Raw genomic sequence first — 22750 nt, 5'->3', positions numbered from 1 at the left:
CACTCAAGGAGAACGAGGGCTGCACGGGGGCCTCGGGACTGGTTAAAACTCGCCTTCGTGCCCTTCCTAATGTGACGTGTGAAGTGCGGGATTTGTATGCCCTTTGTCTCTGTAAGTGCTTACGGGGGATTTATGGAATCTTCTGCTTGACTGGGTAAGAACCGGCCAAACAGGGCTCCTTGTCTCACCATGTCAGCCTCTTCAGCTCCAAATTTTCAGATGGTCGCTGACATACTTCTGCTTTTGTTTCAAGGTTTGCTCAAGGTAAACACGATTTGAAAATCTTCAATGAAAAGCAGACATTGGTCAAATTTATTAGAGATTCAGACTTTTTAAGGGAAAATCATTAATTTTTTAAAAATTGATATAAGCACAAATTCTTTAGGAAAGTCTAAAATGGATTGAAGTTGTGGAAACAAAAACGTATTCTTGATTATTTCTTCCAAATGACTTCCTGGTAATAGAAAATCCAGGGACTTAACAGAACACTTTGAGGTGAATGGTGGTAGTACCTCAATGACACCATGAGAGGGGGCGAGTGACTCTCATTTGGACTAGGACTCCACACAAGGAAAATAATGAAACTTTCTATAAACACAGAGGTTCTAAAATCTTGCTTTGATTGCTGGATCTCATCCAATGAACCAACACTCTGGAATTGTGTACTGATTTTTTTAAATGTGATTAAAAGCCGAAGATACAATTATTTTATGTTAATGCCTGGCCCTTCCCTCTCTGTCTCCAGAAGCAGTGGAGTAGAATAGGGATGAGAATTAAAGGAAAAGCTGGCCCTCACTTGCCTATGCCGATAAATGCTTCCACTTCCACACTCCACTCACAACCCCTCCAGATACTGATCACAAGTCAAATAAAATGCAATATTAATTGCGAAATACATCTCGACATCCTGTTTTCAAATCAGATTAAAAATTCATGGTTAGCTTCTAGTTTGTTAATGCATTAACTTTCCTTAATTTAAAAAAAGATGTAATCGAGTTGCTTTTTTGCATGTAGGCGATTGAGCGGAGAGCACGCTGTGAAGACATCGCAAACCGTTAGTGTGCTGCCTGTTTATGAGGCTCTGCCTTCATGAAACAGCAGATGAGGGGCAGTCAGGAACAGGTGTCTGCACAGGTGTGGAGCCATCAGGAACAGGTGTCTGCACAGGTGTGGCGCCATCGGGAACAGGTATCTGCGCAGGTGTGGGAGGGCTCCTGCTACCCTACCTCTGCGGCTTCTACTCCTGTGCACGTCTGTACATTAAGCACAGCCTTGGGAACATCAGCTTATTTTATGCTTCTCGGAAGAGTTTCGGGCAATAATTATTTCAGAAGTTAATTGGAGTTAATGGAGATGTTTTCTTAATGGCTTATCATTTAACCCAGATTGCCTCTTTTACTTATTCATTTTATTTTATTTATTTTTTCCTATTTTTTAGACATATTGACATCAGCCCATGACCTAGAACTGCTTCTGCCTTAGCTGAATGCTGTCTACTTTGTAGATTGTAGAATTTCCGCTTCCTGTAATTAATTGTATGCTTCCCAAGAGATGGGTTTGCTTCTTCACAATGCTGTGCATAGTGGCTGAGTTTATTATTTTAATCGTAGCATAAAATCAGCTGTCATCTAAAGGGACGAGTTGTGAAGGCACATGGGGATTTTTTTTTTTTCTGTAAAAAATATACTGAATGGTTTTGAAAAACTTGATAGAAAAAGTGGAAAAAACCACACTGTTTACATACGAGTAAGAGATTTAAAAGATTGGCGAAAACATAAAAATTCATTCTGATTCTGAAACCAGATTGCTTCACAATTCTGCAGATTCCTGCTCTACATCAAAGAAAATGAAACCAAAATCATAAAAGATGCCATATGGCTGTTATTTACTCAGGAAGGACTAGATCAGACTTTACTAAAGCGAATGCAGTTCAAGCAACCGCAGGGGTCAGTTTTAAATGTACACAGTATACTTTAATAACTTTTTCTGTCTTTGTTTTTCAAAAGATGAAATTAGCTTCTTTGTCAGTCCCTGTCTGCTAGATTGTGGAAAACTTTTAAATGTCCTTTTCTGAAGCTTGGTCTTCTGTTCAATTTATACAGTTATATCATGATTGAAGGTCGATTAAATCAGTTTCAACTTCCTTCCATGGTTTCTCAGGCCTTCAGTTTCCTTTCTTTTCTTCTCTTGGCTGAGGAGGCACATGTGGCAGGTGGCATCCCCCCCGGGGTCCCGACAGAGGAAGGTACAATCCTGATTGTTCTAGGGCTCTATGTGGCTGTTATTTCTTCCTTGTGCCCCCCCGCAACTCCCACCAAAGTCAAGGAGGCCATGAACAAGGGTGCACTCCTCTCAGTGGCTCTGACTCCCTTGACGTCATATTGCTCTGGTTCACCTCCTCCACCCCAGAAGGGTTTTTGTGTCCTTCCCATGATGGAAGAAGTTATGCTCACAGACTGAATGACCGTGTGCAGTGCTCATGTTACTAATGTCTGACTTGTTTGGGTCTGTGTGTGTGTGATGCTCTCTACTCTTCTTAATACTAATAAAAGTACAAGCTTTGAATATCCTCACTATTATGAATCTTTAAACACATTTTGAAAGTCAAAGATGAGCAATGGATTCTTTACAGAGTTGATATCCACCTTCTTTTTGTAAAAAAGAATATGTCAGCCCTGATGGGTAGGATGTCAATAGAACAACATTTAACGGAATAAGAAAAAACACGTGGAGAACAATCTAAAAAGAGATTTTCTGGTATATTTAACAGTCAAGGGCTAGAGAGGGACCGTGCTAATGTGGGGAAAAAAAAAAAAAAAGTAGTGGAAACAAACAGAAGGGCAAACCCGTTGTGTTTTTCACGTATTACTCTTTTGAGTTTGGAGAATGAAGCAAAAGTGGATAACAGCTGGGAAAAGATAAATAAGTGAAATTTCTCTGATTTTACAAACCTATTTTTGTTCATCCGATTCTTTCAGGACTCTCCCTACAGTGTTTTCAGGGAACTGAAGCAACTGAAGATTGTTCTTTAAAGGCAAGAGACTAAGAGAAACATATAAAATAAGCCGAGACATATGGATGCTTCGTGTATTCTGAGTTTCTCTGCTTATCTGTCAGCACCGTGACTTCAGAGCTATTTGAATACAGGGCTTTAGCATGGAGGGTCACCCTAGGTGGAAAAGGGAGGAGCAGAAGGAGCCCTCACCTAGCACTGAGGCCATGCAGGTGTAAATCTTTGGGCTGCTTTAATTCTCCTCTAATTCTGCTGTTGATGGCTTTTCAGAGTGCCTAACTTGGTATCTCTACAAAACAATTGACTGTTAAGGAGTGGTCATCTGTTTCATACTCCGTGATTCAGACTTGTGCAGGTGTTTGGGGCGTCCTTCAGCAAAGCAGAGATGTCTGCCCTGTGGGTCTCGTGGTCTCGCACACACCGCCCATACATACAACTAAGAGTGGAGTCATGCAGTGAGGAGGTGAAAGGTGCTTTGGGAAAAGTAAAATGTACACTAAGGCAGATTTGGAGCGTTGCAATTTCAAATAAGCTGGGACAGGTGGGCCTTCTGGGGGAGGTGCCAAGAAGCAGACTCTGGAAGGGAGCATGGGAATTAGCCTGGTGGACACCTACGAGAACATTCCATTCAGAGGAAATGGTGGTGGGAAGTGGGCAGTGGCCTGTGGGCGTCCTGGAGGAGCAGGAAGACAGGTATAGGTGCAACCAGTGAAAAGCAAAGTGTGGGCAACCAGAGCCGACTCCTCAGTCTAACCTAATGACTTTGAATGAAATGAGAAGCAGCACTGTGACAGAATCCGAGATCCAAAAGGTTTGCTTGGATGCTCCCATAGGAGAAGACAGAATGACAGGGAAAGACCTTCCAGTGGCTTTGACGGTGGTCCCAGCGGGAGGTAAGATGGTGGAGAAGGGCATGGGACCAGTGAGTGAGCCCAAACCACTGGATACACCCCACAGACAGAGACAAGGTAGTTCCCACTCTTCAGTATGTGGGGCAACCGTGTTCCCAGGATTTTCTACATATTCCTTGACCATGTTGCATAAACAGTGAGAGAAGTGAAGGATGAGATAGAGGGTCTGGGCTGAGGGGATGGAAGCAAAAATTTGCCATCAGCACAGCTGGGAAAGCTGCCACAGAGCAGGTCTGATGAGAGGTCATTAGCATTGCACTGTGCGCGTAGCATCTTGGGGGTCTATGAGATATCCAAGTTGCAATTTCATATTGGTGGCTGGATTTATGAGTCTGACTTTCAGGATCTTAAGACACAGATACAGGAATTGTCAGTAAATAAACGGTGTGAGGACACGAGACAGGATTAGATTACAAAGGAGGGAGTAAATACGGAGACAAGAACTCAAACCTGACCCCCTGACACTCAAGAGGCTAGGGAAGAAAAGGAGGAACCACAGATGTGTTCCCAAGAGGGGCAAACTGTGAGGTAGGAGGAATGAACATCAAGAGGATACAGTGCCCTGGAACCCGTGAAAAAGTATGTCAAGAGGAGGAGAAGCAGCACTGAGATAGGTCAGTAAGGAGAGGATGAAAGCTGATGGGGAATTAGCACCCGGTGGGGAGTTGCTGGGACCATGGAGAGAACCAAAACCCTGAACAGTTTTTCATGTATGATGGTGTAAAATCCCAGATCTTTATTTGGTCTTCTCCTTCTGGAAAGCATGGCAGGATAATTTATTTCCTCAATGTGCTATTAATTAGTGAAGAAGACCTTGATCATCTTCCCAGCTGAAAGTTACACATTTCTGCTTCTTTGAATTGGCTCCTGTAGTGATTCTAGATTTTTTTGTTTTGACTGGGGGGAAAAGGCATTGTCATCCTTGATTTCTTCAAGTTCTGTATGGTATTTGAATGAGACGCTCTGAAACCAGATCCCAAAGTTAGCTGTATTCTCTTCTAGGGTCTTCTCTAAAGACAGAAAAGAAACACAAAAGAACAGATCAGATTAGTCTCCCTGTAATGCACTGTGGTGTCTTAGTAATAGCACGCATTTGCACTGAACAGCGTGCCTTTGACTAGGTATTCTTAGGACCTAGTTTAGAGCCTCTTTATTTCTAAATGTGTTAGGGGGTGTGCCGAATCGCCCAATTCTTGATACCACAGCTTACCTGCCATGACTGAAGCGGAGAGGGACTCAGTGAGGGTCATTAGTAGAACCCTGTGTTGGAAATAATAAACATGGCACTATTGTCCTCTTACTGTAGTGTAATAGAAATAACTGACCAAAAAAAATGCTTTCCAGTAAGAGTCAACCCCAACCTCGGAAGATGAGATTATGAGATTTGATGATACGAAGTCTGATATCATAATTGCATTTGATGAGGAAATAATTCCATGGAGAGAGACTTCCTGTCTATGGGTGTACCTGCAGTACCAATCTCTTATTATGGGAAGATAACTTGGAATTTAGATAATGAATGCACTACTCTTTCTATCCCTATGAATGTTTTCTGCCCGTAGATGTGAGTTGACCAAAAATTCTAGGAAGAAACAACAATGAACACTTTTCATAGCCAGATATATCCAAAATGATTTAGTTGAGGACTGACATACCATAATTTTGGATTCCCACTGACCCTTTGCTCAGTAGTGTGTGTCCAGCTGGTTGTTATGTATCCCACAGAAAGGGAAACACTCGTCCTTCGTTTGGAATTCTCTTTGCCTGCCTTCAGCGTGCTACGTGTATTTATGCACTTGGAGCATCAAGACCCCATATCTTAGGAAACGTGGGGACTCAGGATGCAGAAATATGTATGCGGTGACCAATGTGGTGGGAAATTTGACATTCACCTGCTACAGCATAACTTGCCCCTGCAGGTACACGACACCGCAGTGGGGGAAGAAGTTGCCTCAGTGAGGTCTGCTGGTGTCCGTCTCAGCCTCCACGCCTCGGAGCATCCAGAAGAATTCTGATGCCCAATTACCCCAGGAATTGAGGCCCAGGAGTGGAAAATTTTAATTGTTTCTCCCAAAGTAAGAAGTCACTTAAACAGCAGAATCAATTCCAAAATAATTACTCGTCCTCAGGAGATCTCTTTAAAGTTTATCTAGTGTTTGAAAAAAATATATATATATATATGTATAGATACATATATATATATAGTCCTTGGACGTCAGGTGGAACGTGTGAATTGAAGTTCAGAATCAAAAGAATGTCGTTTTCTCTAAGTAGCAGTGGGTTATCTCCCTGGGAAAGCCAAACCCCCATGAGAAGCAGAATTGTTTTCAGACAGCTTTCACAGCTAATGTAGCAGGTGTGTCAGTGTGGAACGCACGACCTGGGTTGTACTTATCAGGAAGAAGCGGAGGGAGGTGGGAAAGGCTCAGTGAAGGCTCCCCGTTATATTTAATTCTCAGTGAAGTAAGCCTTCATTTCCTTGGCTGGGGTTGCCTAACAATTTTTAAACAAATCAGTATTATGCACAGCTGTATGAGGAAGGGGCTCTGTGTGTTCACCAAAACCCAGTCTCATCTCCCAAAAACTCCTACGTAGCCCACACTAAGTGTGAGCCAGAATGTCCCGGCAGATGCAAGAAAGGACACAAGAAGAGATCATTATTTCAAGAAATACCCATGTTGCAGTCAGAATAAAGCTCCCTCAGAAAGGAATATACCCACAGTGCTGTGACGAGAAACATTCAGAGGGAAATAAATGTTTTTATGTTGGAGATTTGCTGAAAAACAGAGTTGGTTCTCTACGCACTATTGACCCAACCCCTCAGAGAGGATGACGATAAAACGCCTAAGTAGCTCTGGAGAACCCAAGAGCGAGGGATCCTGCTGTGTTTCCCGGGGAAGTATCCGGAAAGAAAGTAGAACCCCACTTTAGAAACTGTCTGTGATTTCTCCAGGCAGGTTGACCCCAAATAGCCCTACAGAGTTCCCCTTGCTGTCACGAGCGAGCCACGGAGTGCTCCCCATGTGACCTGGTGAAGCGTGTAGAGCACGAGTGAGCAGAGACGAGAGGCCTTGAGTGTAGATTCCAGTAATGGCCCAGCAGCCCCTAAGAGGATCATGGAGTGAAGAATCCTCGTGGAGGTCATGCAACTGAGAGACTGGCCACGGGGAACCAGTGGTTGCTCCCACAAAGTCATGTCGATGGTGCTGGAGTGAAATGAAGCCCCTTAAATCCCACAGAATGGAGAACAACTCCAAACGTTTGAGATCAAATTTATGACGACCGAGGGAACAAAGGTTGATTCTGATAGATCCATCTCTTTGTACACGCGCGTTTGTGATTTGTATTCATGATATGCATTACAAGCAGAAAATCAAATATGCTGTGTGGACATAACAAAAGAAACCCATTTTTGATGACAGAACCACTGACCACCTCTCTGATCCATCGGTCTTAAGTAAAAAACAAACAAACAAAAAAACAACCAAAACAATCGTAGAGAAAAGTTAATCAGGCAAAGAGTAGAGGGGAAGAGATTTTTCTGAAGAAGGTGCCTCTGATGGGAAGGTGTGAAGCTTGGAGAAAGAAGAGGAGACTCAAGAGGAGTACATGCAGGGGCGGGAAACCCAACCGAGGGTGCAGGGCCACTGGAGGCCAGATCAGGTCCCATGTCCCCAGCATGCAGCCGGCATCCACTTTATTCTAAGTGAACTGGTGGAAAGGATCCCAGCAGGGAAGTGACATGCTCAGATCTACTTGTTAAGAATCCTCAACTGCTATGAGATGAATAGATTGGAATTCATACAAGAAAGAAATCAGGGGAAACTGTCAAGGGGCACATTAAATAGTGGCTTTGAAATGACAGGGATCTCTGCTCAAGGTAGATTTTGGACTCGGTAAGACACCGAACGAAGAGGATCCGGAGATGCTTTCTGGCTTGAGCAACCCAGCCGGTGGGGAGGAGCTCTCTGGAGATGGTGGGCTGGCAGGGCTGCAGGAACACAGCGGGAAGAGAGGTTGCGGTGGGAGAGCAAGGGTTCCTTCTGGATGGCTCAGTTTGAGAAGTCCAGGAACCAGGATGAATCGACTGTAACAGGCAAGGATTGTATCTCTACCTGCAAGACAAGAAGATCAATGCCGATGCCAACTGAATATTCAAAATTTGCTTTTAAGTGTATTCCTCTCCTTGGGTTTGGATTTGGAAACTCTGGTTATCTCTGCAATTTGCAGAGATAAAAAATAATGCTATGAAAAGCATTATTTTTTTGATATATTTTTCTACATATTAAAATCAACATGGCCCTAAAAATGTATTTATTTAATCATTTTTAGAGGTGACTCTGTAATTCTTATTTGATCCATTATGGATAACTTCATAGCTAGTTCTATGAAAACAAATATATCTAGGTTTTTTGTTTTTGTTTTCAGATTCTCAGGTGATAACTCTGTTGCTCTCATGAACTTTACTGGTAAAAGTTGGATCCATGTTTGAGAAGAACAAGGCTAGATAATTTAGTCATCTTAAATTAAGAGTGTTCCAGAAATTAAATACCCAGACCTAGGTTTCTAAATGTCATTCTCTAATAAATACCACTTGTTTTTAGGACTCTCTGGAGAAAAGATGGATTCTAAGGCTGGGACAGCAAATGCATAAAATGGACCATATATATGACTTGCGAACGTGACAGAGGACATGGGCTTCAACATGAAAGTGCTCCCAAGTGACCACAGTAGGACCACTTTGAGCAAAAACAGAAACAGACAAAACCAGACTGAAATGTATTGGATTATAACACAAAAAAATTTTTTAAAAATGGATCCACACTCAGATAAGTAAGTGATTGAATGAATGAATGAAAGAATGAAAAAAAAATGAAAGAATGGATAGAGGAAGGAAGGAAGGAAGGAACTAATCTTCCTTACAGAAGAATCCCAGTTAGTGAAGACAGACTAACAGAAAAGAAGAGGAGATAACTGTTGGAATACCACAGTCATAACTGCCCTGGGCAAAATCCACCGTGAATGCTGAGCAAAACCTTAAAGGGTAACTAGACACCTGCATATACTCCAAGTATCTTCCTAAAATACTTATCAATTACTGTGGCATTTTTTAAAAGATTTATTCATTTATTTGATAGAGCACGTGCATGTACTTGTGTGTTGGGGGGGGCATGGGGCATGTAGAGGCAGAGGGAGAGAAAGATTCTTTTTTTTTTTTTTTTAAAGATTTTTATTTATTTATTTGACAGAGAGAGATCACAAGCAGGCAGAGAGGCAGGCAGAGAGAGAGAGAGAAGGAAGCAGGCTCCCTGCGGAGCAGAGAGCCCGATGCGGGTCTCGATCCTAGGACCCTGGGATCATGACCTGAGCCGAAGGCAACGGCCCAACCCACGGAGCCACCAAGGCGCCCCGAGAGAAAGATTCTTAATCAGGCTCCACGCTCAGGAGGGAACCTGACTTGAGGCTCCATCTCACAACCCCAAGATCATGACCTGAGCCGAAATCAAGAGTCAGAGGCTCAACTGACTGAGCCACTCCTCAGGTGCCCCACTGTAGCAGTTTTAATACATGTCTAATCATAAATTATTGATACTCTTGCCTCCAAAATGTAGAGTTTTCCTCCCTTTCCTTGAACATGTGCTGCGTTTAGTGACTCTCTGCTAAGGAGCGTACTATGTAAGGGACAGAAGTGGCGTTAACCCGGTGGTCGCTGTCAACACCACAGTATCATGTCGCTATCACTTACCTTCCTGATATGATTCATGGAGATGAGCACATCACCTCTGAGTCATTCTCACCCCAAATCATAACCTGCATGCAACATCTAGGAGAAAGCATTAAATAAACCCACATTGAGGGACACACTCCAAAAGACCTGGTAGGCACCTCCGGGAGTATCAAGGTCACGAAAATCATGGGAAAACTGAGAAATGCTATGGGTTAGGGCATCCTAAAGAGACAGCATGACTAATGCAATGTGGTGCTCTGCTTGGGATTCTGGAACAGAAAAGGATGTTAGGGGGAAAACTGGAGTGGGGGGGGGTGGTTCTGAACAAAAGTCTACACTCCCGTGAAGGTTATTGTATCAGTGTTGATTTCTTAGTTCTGATAAATATGCTGTGGTTATGTAAGATGCTAACATTGGAAGTCACTGGGAGAAGGCTACCCAGGAACTCAACTATTTTGCAACTGTTTTTGGAAATCTAAGATTATATCAGAATAAAACTACTGAGATGAAAAATAGTATTTGGAACTGGGATTTTTCTAGATTCTCCCAGCCCAGTAGCTGACAGGAAAGAAAGATGTGGAAGGCTGTTCTTGTTAAAAAGAAAATATATATTGCACACGCTTTTTTTTTTCTTTCGTTAGCATGGTTACTGTTCCTCACAATGACTCTTGGACACTCTAATTGATACGAACTGAAGTACCGTGTGTACGAGGCTCAGTTCCTACATCTGTGCTGTGTGACTCTGTGTCAGCACATGTGCAGATGGTGTGCAATATAAGCCCTTATATGGGGACCTGCCCATCTAGGGTAGCTCATCATCCAAGTCACTAACAGCTTTTGCTATAATCCACCGAGAGGTGGTGAGAAGTGCCTCTGAAATCATTATGAGAACGGAGTTTCTAGGTCTTCCACTGGCAGCAAATTATCAGTCCCTTTCTGTTTCTTTGCTTCTCGGTAACACTTGGCAGCCCATAGCTTAATTCTCCTTCCTGGAATAGTCTTCTTGTTATTTCTTTTGGAGACTTGGCTGGTGCCTACACTTTCCCAGCTCAGTGGCTGCACCTGCTCAGCTCTCCCTTCCCCTCCTCCTGGCCACTTCCTGCCACAGCCCATAGGATTTTACTACCCTCCACAGGCACCTGTCCCAGGGGAGTTCCCCTTGTCTTTTTCATTGAAGACCCATGTAAGTTCATGAAACGAGTGTCTCCAGGCTACTAAATTTGAATATCTGATAACATACTGACATTTCCACCTGCACCCAAACTTGACTTGTTCCAAAAGATAGTGTCCTTGGTTTTATGACCAAATATGGGCAGCTCCAGCTTCCCCATTTTGTTTAGACAAATGCTCAAATACCTCTTTAGAGAATCCTTCTCTCTATACTCTCCGAATCATTATCTCCTTATGCTTCACATTTATTCTGAGAGCTTATCACCACCTGCCATAACATACGTGTGTTCATCGTTCTTTTGTTCTTTTCTGCATTGAAATACAAGTCTCGTGAGGACAGACATTTTGTCTTGAATGTTCATCTCTTAAATTCCAGCATCTAGAACAATGTCTACAGCACAAGAGTTGAGAAATATTTATTCAACAGATAAGTAGAGATATAGGGCAATAAAAATAAGAATGAATAAATGAATCAAAGTCCTTAACCTTTTTTGTTTGTTGGTTTGTTTTGTAATAAGCATGACCTTTCTAACTCACAGTTATCTGTATGCACTGGGGTGTACAGTGTTAACATTTGGGAGCTCAGTCGGAGAATCGCATCATGACTTGGGATATTTCTATGCTTAATGGTCATGATCTTTAGAGTGTCCCAACGGGTGACATTTCTCTGGGATCCACTTCATCACTGAGAAAATTGCCTTCCTCACTTTCTTCTATAACTTTCCATCCTTCATGAAGCTTTTCTGATTCTGTCATACATTATCATCACCATTTTAAGACCCAGTACACAATGTGATTGTTGCACTTATCACTGAATTATAATTACTATAATCATTTGTTAATATTCCTGTCTCCACAAAGAGACTTGAAGTATTTTAATATCAAAAACTAATTCATTTATTTTTTGTTGAGGAGGCTAGCAGAATGTCGGTGATGTGTTGACTTGACCCAGTCCTCAAAATTCCTCTGTCTCTATTGCCCTAAGTGGGAGGCCTATGGCAAGGATTGTGTAAGAAAATTCCTGGTGCTGGGGGCAGGAAGTATTAGAACTTCTTATATTTATTTTCAATATCATTATTTTTAAATGTCTATTTTGTATGCAGTTTGTATAAAAATGTATCTATCAGTAGTTCATTAGTTAATTCATAATTACAGTGTTTATGTTGATGTGGTTGCTTGATTTTTTTTTTTTTTTCCTCTGGTAGAGGTGTGAACATAATGGAAAGCTTTGGAGCTGTTCCAATAGACTAGCTCAGTGACCTGGTATGGACCCTGCCAGCCTGTGCCTATGGAGAGAGGCCCCACTAGAGGGAATATCCTCATCGTAAGCTGGACCTTGGCTGGCTCAGGTGGCAGAGCTCATTCCCTTGTTCATCTTTGAGAATGTCTCCTTATTTCCCAGTGTACCTGACGACAAGCCCGTGAGCCCTTTTCTGTGTGCTGTTCACCATGTGCCCATGCCCTGCCAGTCATGTTCTGTCCTGCTGTCTCCCACAGAGCGGAGTACTCAGCCTCCCTCTTGCTGTCATGCATGCTCGCAGGCTCCAGACACAGTGCTAGCACTGCTCTCAGTGGACACCAGTCCAAAATCCAGGGAGTCAGATGGGCCCTGGTTTCGGCGTGGACAAGGGGCGATAGACCCTGCCGCAGAGTCTGCCCCATATACATGCTCCGCTTCCTGCTTCATGACACCGCCCAGCTTGAAGAGGGGCAAGAGGGAATTCAACTAAGGGACTACCTTCTCTATTCGCTTGGAAGTAGATGTGAATATAGGTGACAAACTTTTAGCTGACTACATGTAAGTGAAAGCATTGCTTATGACACCAAGGAAGATAAGTTTAAAAGATGCTACACCATATGCAGTGTTCCTCTTTTTGCCCCTTTTATTTCTCATCCCTAAAACTTGGAATACAGCTGCAATGGCTAGAAATCCAGCAGCCATATTACGCCATGAGTTGATCTGCAAGACAGAAACAGATTTTGGCATGATTGAGTGGAAGGACCACAGTCTGATCCTGAATAAGATGTGGGAATTGACATACTAATATCATAGATGGCCAATCTCTAGGTTTATCATACATGTGAGATAAAAATTTATCTTGTATTTGGCCATGTTATTCTATTTTATTTTCCTGATAAATGTAACAGAACCTAAGCCTCTAACTCGGTTTGAAAGGCATATCATATATGTGCTCCCACAAATGTCTTCATAAATCCAGCCCACTCAGCGTTTTGGTGTATCCTTTATTTCCTTCAAGCCAATCAAACTGCTTCCTGCATTCGTCACATCCTTCCCAGAAAGACACTCAGTTTCGCAAAAACAAGCAATAATTAAAACATAAGGAGTTCTCAATGTTATGCTGCCCAGGGACAGAGATAGAGACAGAGACAGAGACAGAAAAAGGAGGGAAGGAAGGAAGGAAAAAGAACCCCACATTTATTATATTAACTGAACTAAACACTTAGAGAGTGTGTGTCTTTGTGTGTGCATGTGTGTCTGTGTGTCTGCCGGCATTTAAAGTTCCAAGTTGAGATAAAGAAAATGTTAGCACTTAAGAAATTCAAAAAGCATAACAAGCAAACAAAATATTCAGCAGTGAGAGTTTTGTTAGTGCTGGCTTTGCTTTTGGCTTGTCTGGTACCAGTTTGTACTTTAGGAGCTCTGCTTCCTCATGAAGTTTCTTATATCTTAGGGCAGAGTATCAGCCAGGTCACTCCGCTGTAAATCAGCCCTAGGTCTAGAGAAAATTAAGATGATGCTTGTTTTCCCCAGGAGGCAGGAGCTGCATTGAAGAGAAACAGATTTTTCTAGCTGCCATCCTTGGGCTCTTGTGTTCAATTTAGGGAAGTATTTATTTTTATTCCATCATATTATGAAGACTATTGGCACCACAGATGCAGCCTGTGAATGAGAGGGAGAAAAGAAAGCAGTGATCTTGATCACGCCACTGAACGTAAGGGAAGAAATGGAAGCCCATCTCGATAGTAACGGCGACAGGGTCTGGTGTGGTTGCCGGGCCAACAAGCCGGGGGGAGCTGCCGTGCTGGAACCTGGAGTCGAGGCTGACTGTCACACTTCCAAAGTGTTAAAGCAGAAGTAGGCTTCAGGAATTTTTGAGGATACATCTCTTTAAAACACTGCAAGATTTAGACAGGAAGCTGAAATCCCCTCAGTGTCCATTCATTGATGAGTAGCCTCACAGACTGTGGTATATCCATACAACGAGAGCGTATTTGCAATAAACAGGTTGAAGGTTGATTCCTGCAACGTGAGCACGCCACAGAAACATTATGCTCAGAATTGGAGGCAAGACTCGAGAAACCGTACGTTGTCTGACTCTGTGTATCGGCAGTGCCCAGGTAAGTCAGAGACAGGAGATAGATTTGGGGTGGGGGAAGGCTGACAGGGAGGAGAAATGGGAATGATGCCAGGGCAGCAGGGGCTTTCCTTTTGGGGGCGATGAAAAATGAAAATCATTTGCACTGTTGTGATGGTCGTACTACTCTGTGAGTACACTAAAAAACACAGATTTGTATCTTTTTAAATAGGTACATTTTTATGGCATGTGAATTATTTCTGAATAAAGTTGTTAAAAATAGGGAAAAGGAGAGAGGAGATATTTTTAAGTAATGCAAGCTAACTTCTTAAAATAAAAGGCCTTTCTCTTCCTCTAACAGAAAAGAGCTGCCACTTAGTTGTTGGGGGAAGCTTGTATCATAGGACCATGAGTTGATCTGCAAGAGAGAAGCCGATTAGGCAATAATACAGGTGGCCGCATACAACCATGTAAATTATGCAATCAGGCTAAGTCCCTGGTTACAAGATGACACAGCGAATCTTTTCCTATGGAACAGTAAGTCCATGTTAAAATAACACACTTATGCTTAATTTAATAAAAGTGTCTTTTTAGGGGATAAGTACCAAAAACCCAAGTTAACCTAAATGTGCACAATTCAGCACAAAAGGAAATATATTTATGTAAGTCACACATGAATTATTCAGTGTTCAGACACCAATCTTATTTTGCATGAAATTACATTGATAGAGGATACATGATCCTGACACAAATTAAACATTTGCAGAGTCTGACCCACTCTTTCGTCCCTGCCCTGAATGGGGATGAGGGACGACCCTCATTATACATAGTCAGTTCTTTCTATTTTTCTGAAAATGGCAGGTAATAAACCCTGCCTGAGGCTATTACTGTAAAGGACATCAACTGCATAGCATTATGCGTATCTGTAGGATACTCTTGTGGGCGAGGTGGGGGATAATGAAAAGTCCCAAACACTTGCCCTCCAAGATCTCAACTTCTAGGTGCAGAGACGTCATTGACCAATACGACTTAAACAGTGATGAGCAGAGGGTGATGGCCACGCAGGTCTTAGAAGCAGCCTGATGTTTATTATAAGTTGGAAAACGCCCTGAAGATATATAAGAGGAGTTACTCTGGAGGATTCTGTACAATATGTTGTCAGCGACACACAGCTTTTGACATGGGCAATTAACCAGTTCTGCTGTTTTCCTATTGTATCTGGATGTCAAAATCTCTGTGGCTCTTACGTAGGCCCCAAGGAACTGAGAAATCATTTTCCTTCCAGTCCCGTTTTGGGTCAACTTACTGTCCTTGAACTCCTTGCCACAGATTGGATCTTAGAAGGAGCAATTGATCGGGGCCGCAGTGGGGGAGATGGTCTGCCCATTTTGGATGCTAGCCCAAGCCTCTTCAGAGCACTGATTTCTCACTGCGTTTTCTCTTTATTTCTTTCTGGCCACTGGCACAGATCTTCTACTGTTTGTGTTTGGGCCCTCCATGTTCGGTGACATTACCTCCGACGGCTTATCCTCTGTGGGTCTATCGTTCTGCGGGAGGGGAGCTAGCGTTCTTTGGATGATTATAATTCTTCCCATCAGGCCCCAAAGATGATCGTGAACTTCTACCTCTCTTCCCTGTCTCTCCTCATTGTGTCAATTGGTCGTCTGCTCTATCCATTTCGGTTTCCAAGACTACAGAAAGCTACCTTGCATGTACATCTCCTCTCTGATTCTACTGAAACTTTTGAAATACATGCTGAGCAAATCAGGTGAATTCTGAGCTCACTCGTCACTTCAGAAACTCTGTAGTGTCAAGTCTCGCAGAAGCCCAAGTGCACCCCGTGGCTCTGTAAGGAGTGGATTGCAAAAGAAACTGGTTTATGAATCACTAGGGCCCAGCACAAAGAGAGATCCAGGATCTCACGTGTGGTTCGGTGGCATGGCAAAGGAGGTCTATACAGACTTGGGCCCTAGAAACCCCTCTTAACTAGGTGTTTGCTTCACCTGGTGGGTAAGATCTGAGGAGCCAAGGCTGCCCTTGCACCAGCTGGCATCTCAAGCCAATGCTGCCCTCTGCCCATTGCAGCCCAAGCCACGGGCAGTGAACAGATGTGGGAGAAAGCATCCTCTGTCCAACTCGTCATCTTGTCAGCTTTCAACCCGTACCAGTCCCTGTGGCTGCCTTCCTTTCACTGGCCAACATGGATCCATTTTCTGGAAAATTAGCAGCAATCCCATTTGCAATTTTTTATAAAGGGAGCGAAGGAGGGGAAATTTGGGATTAATAACTAGATATGCCAAGAGAATGGGAAATTGACTGCCTCTGTATGTACAGGCAGAACAGACACAAAGAGCTAGGACCTCTCTCATGGGCGTCACAGGGCCAAAGGTGGTTTCCTACTTCCAGATGCAAGGTCAATCAGGACCTCAAAGGTGGTGGCAAGCTAATCACTCCTATCAGTCTCAGAGAATGGGAAACAAACTCCCTTATGAGGACGTTCAAGCCTCTCTTTACAGGAATGAAAAATTAACATTCACGATTTGGAAATCAGGGAGCTTGAGTTTCTCAGCCGGGTATTCATAGCTGGAAGTCCATGTCACCCAATGACCAAGTGAGCAGGTGGACAGGAGCCAGAGAGGCGACTGCCCGGGAGCAAAGCTGGTGTGCAGAAGCCAGGGAGAAAAGTCAGCAGCAGCCGCCGCAGTACCGAGTGTCTCCAGAGGTCTCCAGAGCCCAGGAAGCGAGCAGGAAAGTTATCCCCGCCCATCCATACCTCTCACTGTGTCAATGACCTAACACGCCAGACATCTAGTCTCAAGCCACGTAGCCCCTTATAAGCTGAGTGACAGCTCTGAAGCCGAAAGACTTGTCAGCTGACCGTCCTAAACACACTCTGGGTTTCATTGCTTGTAATGTATATTCTCTGCTGAAGTCCTCTTCAGAATTCTTCACATTTGCAAAATCCTTTAAGGACCAGCTTAATACATATTTATTAAATCCATTCTATATGCAAGACACTCACAGTATGTTGCAATGTGGGTATATTCATGTCACTGTCAAAAATTTACTTACATTAACTTACAGGCACAAAGGAAATATAGTATAACTTTTCATATCCTGCGTTTGATTAGTCTCTCCTGCAAGGCCCCCAGTCTAAGTACTCCAGTGGGTATTAGAGAAATTAAGACATAATAATGAAGACAATCATAAAGACAGCCTCGCTGTCTCTTCTCATTTTAACAGGTCTCTTCCCACCAGTCATTTCCAGCTATTCTAAGAGCCACTCACCACCCTTCAGGTTTGGTGTCCATCAGATATCATGGCCCAAGACTTAATTCTCAGTCTTCCAGAGTTCTGCCTTTTCCACCTTCTCCCCAAATGGGGGACCTGATGAGACAATGGTGATATGTGCTGACGGCATGCAAGGTGGGGACCTCTTGTTGGTTTGGGGACAGGTGATGTCGGGATCCGCCAAGCAGCTCTTCTGAGACCGTTCTGGAGCTCTGTCGGCATCCTCTGACAAAGACAATGACTTGGTCAGGGTGCCGTCCTTCCTCGGATGCTGTCCCCGCACATCTTATCTCCTGTAGGTGATGACATGTGATTCCAACTCTCCTTTTACAGATTACAACATCTGGCCTGAAGTCAACTCCGAAGACTTTTCCTTCTTTATTTCCCCCTTTCCACAGCTGCCTGGTGTATCAGTTGAAAGCTTTTTGGATCGTCGGAATGCTTCCTGCGCCATAAGGATGGATGTATTTTCTCTGTCCAGCCCTGCTGTGCCATCACAAGAGAAACACTGTTCCCTCTACACTGATGCAAGGTCTGCTTGGCCTGGTGATGCCCTCAAGATTCCTAAGCATGTGGTGGTCAGGGGTCTTCCTCTGTTTCCAGATTTCCATTGAAACCACATAGCTGCTGTGGTGGTTGTGAAGCCTCTCTATAGATTCTTTTGACACTTCTTCCACAAGCAGTGTTTTTAACCTTCTTCTATGACGTATAGGTCAATCTTAGTAACACTTGTCTGAGAAGTGTTACCTTTCACACTTCCCCGGCCCCTCTCTCTCTTTCTCTCTCCTTCCTTTTCTCCCTCCCTCCTTATAAATGAGCCACTAGGTAAGAAGCCCTGCTAACAGGAGTTTATCCATATGGAGTTAGAGAGAAATGTGTGAGGAGCCTCCGCTGTCTCCCCCCAGCTGTTGGGGTCTCCCTGTCCGGCACCCCTGTGAAGGGATGAGTGAGCCTGCCTTCCAATGACTTTAGCCCCCACTTGGTGTTGACACAGGTGGCACATTTGGGAGCAGAGCCTGCCCAGGCTGTGGATTTGAGCTCTGTTAAGGTCCTGCATTTCTTTCTGGATACTATATAACAAACCCATAGCATCTGACTCACACCCTGCCCCCCATCTGGGACTGGAGCTGGAGAGGGAAGGAAAGCATCTCTGTGTCAGCCCTATTTTTTCTTGATGACTCTCCAGTCAGCCCTTTCTCAATCACCCCAAAACTGAAGGTATACATTTTCTATCTCCTGCTCAAGTCTATTTGAGGTTTTTTCCTTCATCAAGTCTAAGATCAAGTTAACATAGCCTCCCTCTTGGTCTGTTAAGTGGGAGTTAAAGGATTGTGGATGAATGTGGAGCTTCCTTTCAACAAATCTTGGCTCTCAAGACTGTCGTCTACTGTAAGATTCATAACAGTCTTCTCCGTGGCTCCAAGCGGATCTGCGGCTCTTCTGGTCAATACCGTACTCTCTTTCCCTGGGATCTTCCTGCTCTTTGCTTAGCCAAGGAGAGAAAAGACAGCAAGGCAAGGCAACCTAAGGAGGAAATGATGATACGCCATTTCATCAGATCTAAAATAGTATCCACATTAGACAAGGAAGCATAAAACATATTTCCTGTCCTTGAATAGCTTTTGAGTTATTTCTAGAAGTAAGAAACAAATACCAAAAAAACTCCACGCTAAAAGCTCCTTGTATTGTTAGTTTTAAATGCGTGATACAGACAGTACTTGCATATTCAGTGAGTGAGATCATTCGGGATTGCAGCTACTAAAGATGGTTGTGGGGGGCAGGACTTGAAGTGGTTTCTAAAGACACACAGGAAGACAGGGTGGCAGATTGGGAAGGGTGTCTGGGTAGGGGAGGCAGCATGGCAGGGACGCAGCTTCAGGAAAGTACGAAGTGCATGCGGGGTAGCACATGGCTGAATTTGAGAGAAGTGCCCGTGCGTGTCTCCAGGGGACCACAGGACGCTGGGAGCAGTGAGTAGTAGTGGGCTGGATCAGCAGCCGAGGAATTCAAACACTATTTTTAGGGGGGTATAATTGGGATCCAGGAAAAGATTTTGAGCAGGGAGATGACATGATCTGAACAGCAATTTACAAATATGATTCTGCCCATGGAACGTAAGACGAATTAGAGTGGTCGAAACACTGTGAGAATCCAAGAGAAGGAGACTACATCACATTATATGTGATGCTCTTAAGGCATAGTATGGCAGATTATAATTGTTCTCTTCATATTATAGTACTGATCTTATCAGTTTTATTATTACCAAGCATGCAGAGGGAAGTCATCTTCTCAAAGATAATGACAATGCATCTGGGTTTGAAAGAATGAGTAGACTTTAATAGGTAGACACCCAGAGTCTGTATTGGGAAAATAGGGAAGCAAGAAAATAATGAGCATAAGAAAGTAGAATACTTGCTGAGAACCTATTTGGAAATCAGTTTGATTAAAATATAGATTGAGGGTCTTCAAGTTAAAAGCTTTGTCTGGAGTCAGATCACCAGGTTCTTTAATGTTCTGAGAAGTAATTTGTATAGTAATAATAATCTTAATAATAGCTTAATATATTCCCTATACTATCTTAAACACTGAGTAAGGAATATTGTTATACCCACGTTACAGATGAAGGAATTCTGGCCAGTCACAAAAGGTGGTATACCACTAAAAGATGGTATATCTACGATTCAAAGCTGGCTAGCTCTGACTGTCTCTGTGTTTTAATTATTCTCTTCATATTACCTTAGGTTTTAGTTAAGTCCAAAGGAAGCCAAGAAAGACTTTAGAGCAGGAATGCAGTGCGAATAGAACACTGAGTAAGGAAGATTCTTCTGGCTCTAGTGCATTAGACAGAAGGATTCGATGGAGATTAGAAGTTGGAGCCCAGCAAGCAGGATGAGTGCACTAGTCTGTGCAAGCATCGAGGACATGAACCAAGATGGGTATCATGGGATTAGCAGCATGTCCAGGGTAGATACAAACAAGATATAGGAAGTCAAAGGCGATGGTGATGTTCCAAAGCATGGTAAGAAGTTGATAACAATATTCGATAAAGGAAATATAAGAAGCAAATATGGATCATTAGTTCCTGGGAGGAACAGATGGAAGGCACAGAGACAGCAGTGACCTTGATTTTGAATGTGCCTTAGTTTAAGTGTTTACTTTTGGCAACATGGTGGAAAAGCATCCAAAGGGCTTTAAACAGATAGCTTGGAGGTCAAAAGATAAATGGGAACCAGAGAGAGATCTACACAGAGCCTTTGAAAACAGCTTATAGCATTCAGGGCAAAGTGAGAATATGTAATGTCGGACTAATAAAATTAACACAAAATGGGTGACTTGAACGATTTTCATAAATATTTCTCCAAGTAACCCATTTTTGAACTGTGTTGATAATAAAACTAGGTGGTTTTCTAGATGTCAGTAAGAGGTCAGATGTTTTTTCTTATAAGAGCAGCTCAATTCCAAATGTGACTACATTAACATAAAGCTGTGCTTTTTGGCAAAGGGAAGAGATCTAGCGCAAGGAAGTGTTATAATGACGAACACCCACCAGCTGACTGGTCGGAAACCCTGAGTGAGGAGACCGAGCCTGAGGATTTGTCAGTATCACGCCAGTGCCGTCTGGCAGAAAGAAGATTTTCTGATGCTAATGACTAGCCCTGATATCTAGGTAAAAATCGTGTAAAATAGAGAAATGGGATTCATCTACTACAAGAGCTTGATGTTTCTCTTAAAAAATATCTTAACCTCTTTTCCCTTGGCTCTGATAGCAACCTCCTGGTCATCGTTTTTTTTCTCATTGGGGGACCTGAGGGTGTTGTCACTCAGCAATCAAAAATATCATGAATCCACAAGGAAGGTTTCTTTCTTGGGTTGTGCTTGTCTCTAGGAAATGGATAAAAATGAGGACAAGAAATGCATAACACAATAGGCCAGTTGCTAAACTTAGAATAACTACATCGAGAAGCAAATGCCCCTCGAGGCAAATCTTTAAAACATATTTGGCCATCTTTTCTTGTAGTTTTATCCTGAAATGTAACATATACATGATAACATCACTATAAGTTAAATCTTTGTCCTACACAAGATTGCCTCTTGGGTGAGGGAGGAATGTGTGGAGAGAAAGAGAGAGAAAGGAGGTAAAATTCATAACCTTGGAAAAGACCGGCACTCTAAAAAGATGGACATGGGTTTGGATCCATTAAAAGATAGAAAGAAAGAGCAATTAGGGAGGAGAGCAAGGAAACACTCACACCCTAGCAACCAAGGTAAGAAAGGTAGGTTAAGTGCTACAGAAGATAATGTTACCTGAGGCAAAATAAAATTCATTGAGTTTGGTGAAAAAAAATGCCAGTTAAGGAAACCATAAAGAATGGTTGGGTATAGGATCAGAGACATAAGCTGGATTTTAAAGGCATGTAAGGCATTGAGGACATAAAGAATTGTGATGGTGGTCAATTGTTCTGCAGAAGTAGGATGTGTAAGATCAGCTAAAATCTGAGGCAGTGCCGTCGGCATCAGGGAGGGCTGCACAGGAGAGGGTGGCCCGGTGCGGGGTGGGCGGGGGTGCGAGTGGGGGCGTAGGTACACCCACAACTCAGCAAGGAAATCTCAGGTTGATTCTTTTCCCCAGGGTGGATATCCACATTGTTTCCCCAAATAGAAATTGTATTTTACAATTGATGCGGTTGTAGGAGATGTCCTTATTCTGGGAGAATGCTTCTTGAAATTGCATTTTTAAAAGTAGAGATCTAGAAAATGTTATGACAACTTCTTGAACAAATGTCACATTTTAAACGTTCGTAGCCAGTGTTCGTATTTCCACAATCTTCCCCATGTCAGGATATTTTATTTTAGCAAATGCTGCATTTCAGGGAATGGAGTGATAAATGTCAGGTTCTTAACTGTATTAAATGGGATTCTCCACGTACCTCGGTTGCTTTGCGGATGATAGCTTGAGTCATTAGCTAGGGCTTATCATGAAAGTCCTGGATTGTTGGAGTGGCAGCTGAGGGTTTTACAAATAGCAGATCAATTCAAGTGCCTTCCCTCAATCTTTGTTTTTCTTGGCAGCTCTACATTACATGATACTCTTAATGACTCTCTCCTTCTTGAATACACTCTTCCCAAGAATGTCGCTTTCTCGCTTGCTGACTTCATCTCTTCCCTCCGTCTGAATGCTCTTTTTTGTTCTTCTAAAATGGTTCCTCCTCCTTGCTAATTCCTGGGTGGGGATTTATTTCACCCTGTTTTCTCTTTAATCTCAAGATATTTTCCATCAATATCTCATGTAATCTGATATCTATCACATTTATATGACTTG

This window comes from Mustela putorius, unplaced genomic scaffold (genome assembly GCF_011764305.1).
Source record: "Mustela putorius furo isolate JIRA1106 unplaced genomic scaffold, ASM1176430v1.1 tig00000835_pilon_pilon_pilon, whole genome shotgun sequence".
Lineage (NCBI taxonomy): Eukaryota > Metazoa > Chordata > Mammalia > Carnivora > Mustelidae > Mustela > Mustela putorius.
This window is presented reverse-complemented; position numbering follows the sequence as displayed.